Raw genomic sequence first — 13124 nt, forward strand, 5'->3', positions numbered from 1 at the left:
AAAACAGACCCATCCATACCAGATGTGTTGTTTGTGCTGGTAGTTTTTAGATCAGGCAGATTTCAGGTACGTGCAGCAGCTCCTTGGCATTAAGAAACAAGGTGGCTTCCTCAAACCTACCTGTGCTGGTGATGTTCCCAAAGGCGGCTTGCAGCAGGCAAATGCCAAGTGCAGTAAAACATAGATTAGTTACTGCCTGCTTCCTCCCGTTCGGTTCGGAGCTTGCACATGTGGATGCTAAGTGGTGCTGGCTTGATCCTCACCTTGGGTGCAGTCCCAGGGGAAGCAGCAGAAATAGCTGTTTTATGAGAGTAATTTATAACAGGCAAGCCATCTCCACCGAATTAGAAATGCATGATGGTTGAATAGGGATGGTTGAATAGCTTTGCAAAAAGGGGAAATGTAGCAGGGTGAAACGTTAAAAGAGTTTATCTCCCAAGTGCTCATTAATCAGAAATTAAGGTGAGCTTTCAGTGGAAAGGGCTAAGTATAACAATTGTGGCATGTTTAGGTTAGAATGTTTCCCTTTTATTTTTTTATCTTTATGGGGAAGGAAGAATAGGCGGTATCAGGGAAGCATTAAATTCAATATGGGCTGGTTTGGGATGAATAATCTGATTCACAGAAATGGGAATTATTGGTTATTTAGTAGGGATACACATTACTTTGTTATGAGACCCATACTTACAAAAGTTGCACTCATTTCTTTGAAACTAAGGCATATTCTCAAAGTCCTTATTGCTTTCTTGTTCTGTCTGTTGGAAGCATGGTCTTTTTATCTGCTTCTTCCAATGGTATGATTGCTTCTTGTGGTTTTCAGAGATAATACTCATATCTGCAGCTTGCATTGAGATAATTCTGTAGACTATGAGAACCAAACGTGCCTTTTTTTCCTCTCTTTCTTCTCTCTTTCCAGTTTAAATTAGGTTCAGGGTTCCTTCTCTCTGCATGGTGAAATGGAGAGTGATACTGTGATCCAGAAATACAGTTAAATTATTACAAGCCACTATGGTGCCAACTGTAAGTAAAGTTTATAAGTGAAATCAAAGAAGGATTCTATCTAAAAGCAGATGGCACAGTATCAACCTTTGTGTCTCATGTATTCAGAAAACGTCCCTTTTTATCACCCAAACTTCACTTAAGTCCCTAATGATTATTTTCTTCCTTAATCCCATTTTATTTCTGTATAACCTTGATGATAACAGTTCTGTTTCAGTTAAAGTAAGGAGTGTTTGGATTTTCTTTTTCTTGGAGAAGGCAGAATTCTGCCTGGCAGGTATTTTCCTAAGTTTGTAACCCTTTTTTGCAAGTCTGGAGGTTCAGTGTCATATGTTGTTCATCAAATTGTAAAGTATTATTTCTGCTGTTTCCTTCAGTATGCGCACGCAGAGACATATGAGCTAACAGACTGCTGCAGAATTCCAGTAGCTGGTCTTTCTGCCGGTTCAAATTAAGTATTTAATGTTTGTGACTCACAACATATTTATTTATTTATATATTATTTTTTAGAAGAGACGTAAATCTTCTTGACTGATATAAAACTGGGAAGGGGGGAGGGAGAGCCCTAGTGAAGAAGGTAAGGAACCCAGTTTATCGCAGGCGTATGAGACATGCGGTGAATTTTTCAGAGCAATAAAGAGTGCTTTGCAAAGCCGTCAAGGAAAAGAAGACCCTTGTAAGTAGAGCAGACAGTAAAGAGTGACAAACTCTTCTGAAAATAAAATACTCAGCTACATAGAAGAGCTTTCCAAATGTGAAAGGCTAATTGAATAAAAATCCTGAAGGTAATAAGGATCACACAGATGGGAAATGAAAATATTTGGAATCAGAAACACAGTGTCTGCTGCTGGAGAACTCATCTTCACTGTAAGTTGCTGCACATGTGTGAAATGCATTGAAGACTGTGAGTCCTATTAATTGGGAGGGAGGTAAAACTCTTCATGACCTTGGTACTCTGTAAGTTTAGAGGTTTTAGTGATGGAACATGGTCTAAGCTCTTTGGATGCATCTGCATTAGCATCTTAGGTCAAATTGGGAGTGTGCTTTGGAAACAGATATCCTAATTGCCCCCAGTTACTGTTTGCATTGCAGAGCAGTCCCAGAGCTCATGGGCTGGATTCCTTTTGAATGAAACAAAATTGGAAGACCTGCTCCTGTAGTGCACCTAACGCAGTCCAGTAGGCATTCGACACATAGGACTAAGCTAAAGCAAAGTAAAAACCCCTTGAAAGGTGCCTGGCATGGAGTTTGGTCCTCAGCGTCAGCCTGTTTCCTGCTGCTGATCCATGTTGTTTGCTAGTGCAGAAATAGCCTTTGCTACTCGGAAAAGGAAGGTAAAGTAGCCTGTTTTTTATTAGCAGAATTGTTTTATGTTACAGGTATAAAGTCATATTCCTAAGCATGCCCAGAAGTCACTGGAAGGTTTGTCTTGATTTCATTAGTGACAGGTTTTCTCAACTGGGATCCAGTGCTGCTTCATGTGGAATCAGCAAATGGTTTTGTCAGTGGCTTCACATAGCCCTGTGCAAAGAGCTCACAGTCAAAGATACTTCATTTCATTTCATTTCATTTCATTTCATTTCATTTCATTTCATTTCATTTCATTTCATTTTTTTATTTGTGTATATCTAGAAGTTGACTGAAAGTATCGGGGCAGGAGTAGAGCAGGAGAGTGATGAGTCAATTATCCTGCTGTCTGTTGTGAGGAAATGCACTGAAAACCCCTGGAAATTTCATAGACTTCTAGAGCTCCCAGGCATCGGTTTAATGGAGAAATCTGAAACCCAGTTCTGAAGTTTATGCTTTAAAGGGTGTTTGTATTTGATTTCCATTGTTTTTGTTATGTCTTCAGATAGATTTTTGGTGTTGTCTGATTTCACATCCACCTTGTTTAACCTGAACCACAGATCCACCGTGGCATGGCAGAATTGCTTAAAAAAACCCAAGGAATAGCCCAGAGCTTTTCACAGCTGTGAAGAGGACTTTGCTGGGAGGAGAGGGAGCTGATGCCATGCCATCAAACTGTTGTAAAGGATGGAAAGATGTGGTTCTGGATGATCGTAATAGGAGGACAGAATCAATTGATTTCCAAAGACAAGATGTGCATGTAAAGCATCTGCATGCTCACCCAGGCACTGACACTCAAGTAGGAACTGTGATTTGTTCAGAAAACCTCTCTGTCTTTCAAGAAATTTGTTTTCTCCTAGATGGTCTAGATAGCACATTTCAGTTTGCTGGAGGTAAAAGATAATCAGAAATGAACATAATTTCCTTAAACAGGAGTTTTAACTGATCCGATCAGGATTAGCTAGCTGTTACAGTATTTCTGAAGCTCAGGTTTTCCCCTTTTTAACGAGGGCAGAATTTCATTTTATACCGAAAGTCAGTTTAAGTTATGCCAAAGCACGTTTAAAAAATCGTTACAGAAATGCTTTTTTCTGCAAAGTGTTTCCTCAGATTATTTCCCGCTGCAGTTTTGACATAGCTGACATATCAAGCTGTAAGCATGGAGCGTAGGAGACGTTTCTGTTCCAGCCATTCCAGGAGGCCTGAGCCAGGCGGAGGGCTCCTAATCCTCCTTCACTTGCAAGATTTGGAAAACGAGGTTCTGAATTTTGAAGAAATACCTATCCAGAGACCCCCCGGACTCAGATTCTTTATAATCTAACAGGAATACCAGAAGAACCATCAGTGTCTTGAGGCTATTTCTTGTCTGTAATGAGTCTTTGCAAACAATTATTTAACTAGAAGTTTTTCTCTGGCAGTGCCATGCTACGTGATGTGCTTTTTAACCAATTTTGCTCATTTCTCACTCAGTGCAGCCGTTTTTGTCTTATGTAAAGGCGCAGTCTTGGATGTGCTTAAGGGCGTGCAGGCTTCTTCGCTAGGCAGTGGAGAGAGAAAGGTGCTCTGCGATCGTGGTGCGTCCTGCCCTCAGAAAGGCTTTGCTTCGGATGTGGTGAATTCCCATCCAGAGATGGCAATCTTTTGCCATTGGGAAAGACTAGCTGAAAAAATAGGCACAAACCTGACTGTTAGACAGCAAAAGCTATGTGAGGGAAATCCCACCTTTGGCAGCAAGCTGCTTACCAGTGCATACCTAAGCCAGGCCAGAGCTGCCATTTTTATGAGAACCTATTTTTGTTTGAGGGAATTATTTTATGGTCCATTTGGAGCAAACCACGACTGAGGTAAAACTTAAATCACATGTATTAGATGATGAATGTAAAAGAAAGTTGCTATTTATGTAATTACAGATACAGGAGATATCAAAGGTAAAGAATCTGTTACTCATACTTGGGAGAATAATGTAATTTCTGTTACTTTGTGTCTTTGTAACTTGACTGCAATATATGTGGTGTTATGGCTTTTTGTGAAGCCCACCATGAAAATTTGCACATGCTGCTGTCATTTTAATCTTCCAAACTACCTTACCTTCTTTGTTAGGGTCATTGATATTATTTTGTGTCATGGTAATATAAAATATTTTCTGTCATGAACATATTTTACGCCTGCACTGCAGGCAACACTGTCATCTGGGAGGGGTCATCATTTCAGTCGTCTAAAGGGCTTGAAGAGTTTTTTGCAATTATGAAAACCAGGGTATTGACTTTTCCTTCAAACTTAAAGAGTGGATAAAGAGCATGAACTAAAAGCCTTAGAAGTTTTATACCTAGGTATTTACTTTGCAGTTCAGATGTTCTGTAAAAGAAATCATCTCACAAAAGCTGAAAATTTTGAGAAAAGCAGCACGAGTGATTATTAACCTTTTCTCCTATGCCTAGCAGATATTTAATTATTTTTTTTTTGCCAACTTTTGTCTTTTTTTTCTATTCAGCCTTCTGGGGAAGGAAAAAAAAATCTCCTTGCTTGTACTAAATGCATAAAAATACACTAAAATATGTTCTACATTAACCTGTGTTTGGAGGGGTATATGTCTTCATGTCTCTGAAAGCTTGTCTAAGCAAAGATCAGACACCACTGTTGTCCTTCCTCAGAGTCTCCTAGTATATCCCTTGTAGGTGTAAATAGATGTGGCACCATCTATTTCAGGTGCAGGTCTTCCTGAAGACCACAAGAGGAAATTTAGCCATGATCTTTCTTTTCTAAAATAAATGTATATTACCAAAAGGATATTTCACTCATTCTCTAATCTGCTTCCACTTCTGTTAAGGGATATTGCAAGATGTCCAGTTGAGCTAAACAATGTTTTGAATTTGATTGTCACTTCAGAATTCTTAAAGGAAAATCTTTTATTCTGCTTGAGGAAATTTTAATGGGCAAAAATGCTGAAAGTAAAAAATACAGCACCTGTAGCAAAAGGTAAACTGAATTTCTGAGCTGTTCCCTTTTTATGATCTCAGATAACAGGTGTTCAAGTACTTTAGCAAATGGTTTCCTGTTTGGCTGTGTATTTTGATTTTCATAAGCCTCATTGTCCATTTTACATACAAGGAAACCGAGCAGTGGGGCTGTTCGTGGCAGCATCCAGAGGCATTTTTGCACCTGCGGTGTGTGAAGTCCGTGTTTTGTTGCTGGCAGGGTTATCCGCAGCAATCATGCATCCAACTGTCTGGCAGAGAAGGCATATCAGGTAGTAAAAAGTGCAGGCAGTCATTCTTGCTCCTACAATTCCATTTTCACTGTTGGAAACATTATGAATGCAGAAAGAGGAGCAGGGCCTCACCTCCATTGAAAATGTACTCCACAAGGTTAATTGCCTTGCCCAAGGAAATCTGTAGAAGCGCCAGGAATAGCAGTCAGATTTCCTGGCACGCTGCCGTGTGCCTGCAGCTCAAGGCCATCCTTCCTCAGTACAGCTTGCTGTGAGCAGGTTGGGTAGGGGAGGGAAGCATGCTTTTGAATTCTGTGTCTTAAACCAATAGGTGTTTTTTACCTGTTTCTGTAAACTGAGGGATGAGTTTGCAGAACAGACAGTATCTCTAGCATGCGTCTAGCTGGTGGGCAGTGACAGGTAGGAGTAAGAAACTGGAAAGATGTGTGTGTTCTTTAAATGCAGGGTAGAGTGGAGAGGTTTGGCACCAGCAGGGGTTTGATACCTGAACCAAACCCAAATATAAACCCGAAAAGTGTTTGAAAACAGTGTGCATATCTGTGGTATTTTCTCCTCTTTGTAACCTAATTACATAAAAAGAAGTCCAGTACCAGTTCAGTCAATGTCAGATGTAGTCACAGCGCCACAGTGCCTAGTTTCTTGAATGCTTTGAATGTGGTTGGTCTGTTTTTCAGGACTAGCTGGTCTGAGCCATAGCTATGGGACAAGGTGATGCCAGGCCACCTCATCCGGAGGTAGTATTTCCATTCCCCATCCTTCTTCTGGGCAGTGGTGCAGAGGGAGTGAAAACCCGTGTGATAAAGCGTAATCCAGGATAGAAGGATCAGAGTCAAGACTTCTAGGATTTCTTCTAGTTTCTGGCTAATTATGCACCTTATTTGATGTATCTGTGCCAAATTCTGTTTTAAACTGCACACCTCAGTAACACAGTACCCGTCCAAGAAAATACCAGGTTTACTCTCTGCCAGAGATAGAAAAGGGCCATCTTAGAAATGGCAGTCATCCCCTGTGGGGATGAATTCACTCCTCTCAGTTAAGAACTCTGATAATAATTAAAGAGAAGTAATACTTTTGACTTTGTTCTGCATTTTTTACAGACCCAAGCAAGAGATGTGGATGCTGAAGGAATGCAGGGTTGATCCTGTCCTGGAAGGACTAGGGGGAGGCTAGTATGGGAATAATTAATATTTGGAAAATGCTTTCAGGTGCTTGAATGAAAGTCATGACATGCTGTAAGTGCAAGTATTATGTCCTCTTCCTTAATCCTGGGAGTGGGTCTCATCTGAAATTGCCATTCAGTATTATATTTTAGGCACAATGCTAGATTTTCAACAAGAAAGTGAGCTTCTTTCAGTAAATAGCTACAAAATATCCTCACCAGGAGGTGGCTTCTGATTTTGCTGCACACAATTTAGAAGGAGAAAAAATATTTTTTGTACCAGCAGTGATGTATTTTATATGTGATTTAGTTAGCACAACTCATTCTCTGCTGTCTTTATTTTATGCTGGGTATCAATTATAAATACAAAGGGAGCACAGTTTACAATAGTGTTTACAAGTGCACCTGTTTTTCTATCCCAAGACCTATCTGAGATATTCATCAGACTACAAAGGGAAAAAAATAAAAATAAAAATAGGGGGACAAGAATCCAACTGAAATTGCAGTCAATGCATTTGATTGAGATCAATGCAGACCTTACTATTCAAATAGTCAGGTTAGGATATGGGGTGTAGTGGTTTAAAGATGCAGTAGTGACACTGTTGGTAAAGGAGGAAGAGATCTTTTAAAGTCCCAGATTTTTCAGCCTTCAGAGGGAACCCTAAACCAGGACACCAAGGCCTGGGAAGATGCAGGACTGAATGAAAGAGCCATACGTTGAGGAACGTGTAATCCTGGTGCTGTAGCTGATAATGCTCATAATGTGCTGTTTGTTTTGCATTTTTCTGTTACTGCCTGTTCAGAACCATTCTGATTTCACAGAAAATGCTTATCAGCTTTGCTGCTTTTGGAGGCTGTTGATAGGATGTGATTTCCTTGTTTGCAGTGCAGAGAGGCAGGCAGGTTTCTTCCTCGTTTCAGTGTTGTGGTGATTTCTGTCTAGGAAGGTAATCTTTCTGCTGTGCAAGGGCAGCCGCTGGCCACTTTAAGCTGACAGGCAGGGAAAGGATGTGGTTTCGTTTTCTGAACACAGGCATCCCTGGGCTCCATCCCTCATCTCTTGTAGCCTGCTGTTGTGGGAAATCTGTTCCACCTAAGTTGCACACTGCCTCACTAGGATTTTAGGAGCCTGACCTGGAAAGGGATAGCTGCTGTAATTTGCTTGACAAAACCATTCTATTTAGCCTTTCTACAGGCAGTGATGTGAAATAGGTGCAGAGAGGGATCCATTCACCTCGCGTATCTCCATCCCACTCTCCACAAGGTGATCCACTGAGCTTTCATTGAATTAATACATCTATACTTCCTCTCACTGTATAGGGAACCAGAAATGTGGCACTTCTAGCATGCTACTTGGGGTAATTTACTTAGCCATCTCATAAAGATGGATGCTTGATGGAGGGGGACTGGAAGTCCAGCGTTAGTGTAAGAACCTAATTACTGGAGCACTCGGAGATCCAAGGTCCTGAGTACTGCTCAGCTGGGGCCGAACCTGTGTGCCAAGAGAAGTGGCGTGCCATGAGCTTGTCTGGGTGAGAACTCCTCAAACCCAGGGCATTTAAAAGTAATGGGGCCAAATGACAGTGGGTAAAAACGAGAAGCAGCCTTGCCTGGTGTTTTAGGCATACACATAGAGATCTGGGGTGAGATTCCTAGTGCTGCTCCTTGTCTGATCTAAAATGCCCACTCTGGAGAACATGGCGTGGAACACCATTTCTGTCTCAGTTTGAAAGTTTAAATAACTAATAACTTAAGACTTAACTAACTTAACTTAACTTAACTTAACCAATAAGTAATAACTCAAACGATAGCCTTTTTCTTTCTTTTTTTTTTTTTTTTTTCTTCTGGCGCCTTTTCTCTGCATAGACTTCAGCTTCAAGAGAAAGGCTGGAGAACGTTTCTCACCCAGGGAAGCACAGGAACCGAGGATTAAGACACTCGTGTAGAAGGTGTAGGTTTGGTTCTTCCTCATGCTAACTAATGGGCAGACTCCCTTTGAGCGCTCCCACTCCGAGACAGCAAAGTACGAGTTGGGTTTGAGCACTATGAATGGAATTGTGTTCTGTCCTGGCCTAAAGGAGAAGTCCTGAGTGAAGTTGTGTCCTGTCCTGTAGCTCCGAAGGTTTCTCCAGGCTGTGGAGCTGGACTGTGGGTGGCTGTCAGCTGAAACTCGAAATGCACCAAGTGTTAGTTGGGATGTAAGGCTTACTACCCGAGACTAACAATTCTGAGTATGTTCAGCTAATTGAACTTCAGTGTGCAGTGGGCTTTAGGGTTAAGTAGGAAAATACTAGAGAGCTGAGGAACTTACAGAGTTAGGCAGCTGAGAGGAAGGAATAGATGTGTTGGATCCCATCCTAGAGCACTCTGCACACACATAAGACATTATTTGTATGTTTTAGAGTGTGGCTGCAAAAATTTTGCAGGCAACAGCTTGCTGTAATCTATTTACACATGATTTTGATTCTTTCTCTTACTGGTTCAGATAGTATTGCATGCTATTATTGTACGTATCATAAACTTCCAGGATTTTGGTGATTCAGTTATATATATATGTGTGTGTGTGCTATTTCCGTATCAGCTTTAGGAGGCTAGCAATGCATAACATACTTCTTTATTCTGCTTTTTCTTTATATATATATATATATATATATATATACACTTGTAATAAACTTGCTATCTTCAGTTTGTTTTATTACAGTCTCCCAGTCCTGAGAACTGTTGAACTGTGGATCTGCAGGGTCAGACTGCAGTGCTGCTTATGATGACTTAAATAATAGCACTGATAAATTACATTTGAAGTAGCATATTACCGGTGTATCTGCATCAGGGTCAATGAGAACAAAGTCTGGTCCACAGAGGTTGGTTGGCTCTGATTAACAGTGATTTGCCTGTAGTGGCAGTCTCCATTTTGGAACCATTAAGGCTGTCGGTGAATTGGCAAGATGTAGAAGTTTTACATCCTGTCTGTCTAAAGTAACTGCTGGGAGCTTAAAAAGCATTCAGACTGGTCATTCCTGTATGTAGAAAAATCATGACTTTACCCAATACATTATCTTAATCCATTTTGACTGTTATATCAATTATCCTAATAAACAGCAATTGGAGCCTTTTACAAGACATAATACAAACACATATGTGAGCTTCACTATTGTGATCTTATCAAAGTTGCATTGTGTTAACATGTTCTTGGGGTTTCCTTAGTATTCACACTGAACTCATTCATACTCTGGCTGCTCATGCTGCATTGTTTCCTGTTAATGATGTTAGACACCTTGAGAAATCTGCTTGGGGACTTTTATTCCACAGACAACTGTCTGTTTGGATCTTAAAAAAAAGCAATTCACACAACACATTGACAAAATAATGTACTTGGATCACAGCGTTAAAAATGCAGAGGAGACAAAGATCTCTCTGCCGTGGCATGCACTCTTGGATTCATTACCATTCACTGACACTCATAAACTACTTGGAGGAGGATGAGGTGTATGAAGCAGAGGCGCTTCATTTGCAAAATTCCCATTTAAATCAGGGGTGACCATCCAAGCATGAAACAATTATTTCATCAAGTTTTATATGTAAGTCTGGTTGAGACAGATAGATGAGGAGTCTGTCAAGTGACTGGTGGTCCCTCAGGTCAAGTAGACGGAGCACGCAGCCAGGAGATGCATGATAAAATCTTACACCTGTTGAAGTTAGTGGCCAAACTCCTAAGGACATCGGTTGCCTGGGTTTCAGCCCATCTGCCACTGGTGTGGTGCATAACTGCATCTGCTGGTTGGTTATTAGCTCTATAAATTATGCAGATAGCTATGTTTGGACAAAACAAGTCATTTGAGGCAGAAGAGCTATACATGTTCCTGTTAGGCACCAGATGAACAGAAACTTCACGGTGACTATCACATGGCAAGGATATTATTTGAATTGGTCTGTAAATATGATAAATTTGTTACTTGTGTGAAGAAGTTTTAAGCTGTCACTAAGTGAATAACAGGCAGGCTGTACTTGTGCAGAGAGATACAGACAACAGCTTTTTGTTGATACTTTTTAACTGTAAAGCAACTTGTATGCTGTATAAATAGTATTGATTCTTAAAGAAGTAGAAGCTTATTATTATTTAATCACTTCAGGGTGGACTATTTGAAAACTGGAATATGGATACCTCTGCACTTTAGCCTTCCACAATTTTTTCTAAGATAGAGACGTGATTTTGAAAATGCATGAATGATCTTGCTGCTTCTGCTTTTATAGACTTCATTAAGGGTATGCTCAGCAGTGGTCAGAGGTAGATACATTCAGGGAGTATGTCACTCAGTGAAACTGTTTTTAAGGCAACGCTGTGTAAAATATTTGCTCCACTGAAGAAAATTCAATAATAGGACTGACATTGACTTTGTTGCAGTTAGGATTTCCCTCCAAATGCTTGTAAATGGTGATATATAAGTTGGTATCCCCTTCTTAGTTATGCTAACCCAAAGCCACTGATTATAGTTTTCAATAAGGGAAAGAATTTGCCCCTTCATCTACAGCATCTCTTGAGGGAGAAGGTTTTGTGCATCATACTTTTTGTTTCAACTAGATCAAAATTTCTTAGGTAAAGGCAATATCCACTGCACAGACAGCAACAAAGAGAAATTATGTTCTAGCTGTAGTTCACACACGCACACAAAAGCATTTCAAAATTATATGCTTAATAACAATTTTGCTCCAAGCAGAAGCTATTTCGTCTCTTTCATCACTCATTTCAGGAAGTAGAAGAGCCACTGCAGGCAAACCATTGTTTTCCAAGAAAAAGATTATTAATCCTGTGCTTACATATCACTAAGAAAGCTATTTAAGGAGAAGTTAGAGCCATCATGATCTTAGTGCATAATTATAAATCACTGTGGTTTGCTTTGTGTGATTAAAATTTCAGATAGTTAATTAAATGATGTCCCAGAGCAAGTTTTGTACATTGCAAGGCTCTGTGCATCCTTCTGTACACCCATTATCTTGAGTGTGTAATAACTAGGGTGCAGAACTCTATTGATTTTTTTTAGCTTCCTCATGTTTTTGTTGACTTTTTAATTTTCACAAGAGTTTTAGTGGCCATATTGCAAAAAGCCAGGGAAGGGATTTTGTCCTTCCTTTACACTTCTGCAATGTGAGCACTTTGCATAAGTATAGAGACAGAAGTGAACTGTAGCTGCATCCTTTCTCAGTCTGTCTTCTCCTCCATGCTGACTTCTGAGTACTTAGCTTGCCCACTCTCCTCATTCAGGGCTACATAAATGTCAGGGGTAAAAGCTTTGAAAAAGTTCTCATTTTGAGTAATTTGAGCATGATAAGACAGATGAAAATTTGAAAAAGGCATTTATTTAATTAAAAAGTGTCTGACAGGATTTATTTGGAGGCTATCCAACAAAATAAACATCTGACTAAGACTAAATATGAGAAATTTCAGGTAACCATTAAGGAGGTCTTACAGCAAAGAGTAGGAGACAGGCAGAAAAAATGTAGAGCCTAAATCAAAAGTACAAAGCTATTCCTGCAGCATTTTATATGTGGAGCCCATGCACAGACCCTGCTATAAGCTCTATTAGAGCAGGCAATGGAGAACTGTCACTCCTGGGTTCTTAGGTTGGACCTGAGCTCACCAGCTGTCAGCTCAGGTGTGTCCCACACATTGATACCATAGTTTTCAGTGTGGGGTGAAAAAGTGCACAAGTTATCCATCTGTTACCTTACATGACTGTGTTGAGTCAGTCATAGCCCCTCTACCTCCTGCTTCTAGGAAATTGAAAGGAAACATCGTTTTTGCTTTTTCAGAACTTTGGGCGATGCTGAAAGCTCTTGTGTTTACAGCAGTTCTACTCCACATCTTAAGGCTCAAGGCGGTTGTCTTGTATACCTGGGTTGCCTGTGGAAAGACACAGTTCAGGAGGTCCCACCCTATCTCCCCTCCTTCCATTTTTCCCTCTCAAATTACTTTTTCAGATCCTATTGCTCAGCCAGACACCCAGGGATCTTCTAACAAGTTTATTACAATTGTCTTTCTCTGTTGTGGAGGGAGTAGCCAGACCCCAGAGCCAAAAGCCATGTCAGCTTGAGGACAAGGGCAGAATTTTGGGAGGTTTGAAGGCAGTTTAAAATCACTTCATTCCCTTCATATCCTGTCTAAAGCTGTGTGCTTGATTTTGCGCTTCCAGAGAGTGCAGCAAAGAATGGGGCCCATAGCACATGATTTAGACTACTGCTGACGTCAAGTTTGGCCCGCATATCACTAGCACCAAGGCCGAGTTTCACAGAATCACAGAATCACAGAATCAAAGGGGTTGGAAGGGACCTCGAAAGATCATCAGGTCCAACCCCCCTGCCAAAGCAGGCTCCTTAGAGCAGGCTGCCCAGGTA

General features: G+C 40.6%; 1 protein-coding gene and 1 long non-coding RNA gene across 3 annotated transcripts in view; one reads left to right on the plus strand and one right to left on the minus strand.

The window, feature by feature from the left end:
- Positions 1-13124, plus strand: part of HMGA2 (high mobility group AT-hook 2) — a 114490-nt gene that overhangs the window by 12276 nt on the left and 89090 nt on the right. The window lies entirely within an intron of this gene.
- The window catches only part of LOC308191522, a 29110-nt gene continuing 17450 nt past the window's right edge, over positions 1465-13124 (minus strand). The window contains exon 2 of the long non-coding RNA XR_013948095.1: positions 1465-13086. This is a non-coding gene — a long non-coding RNA (uncharacterized lncRNA). The remainder of the gene's footprint in view (positions 13087-13124) is intronic.

This window comes from Anser brachyrhynchus (genome assembly GCF_964034855.1).
Source record: "Anser brachyrhynchus genome assembly, chromosome: 1".
NCBI lineage: Eukaryota > Metazoa > Chordata > Aves > Anseriformes > Anatidae > Anser > Anser brachyrhynchus.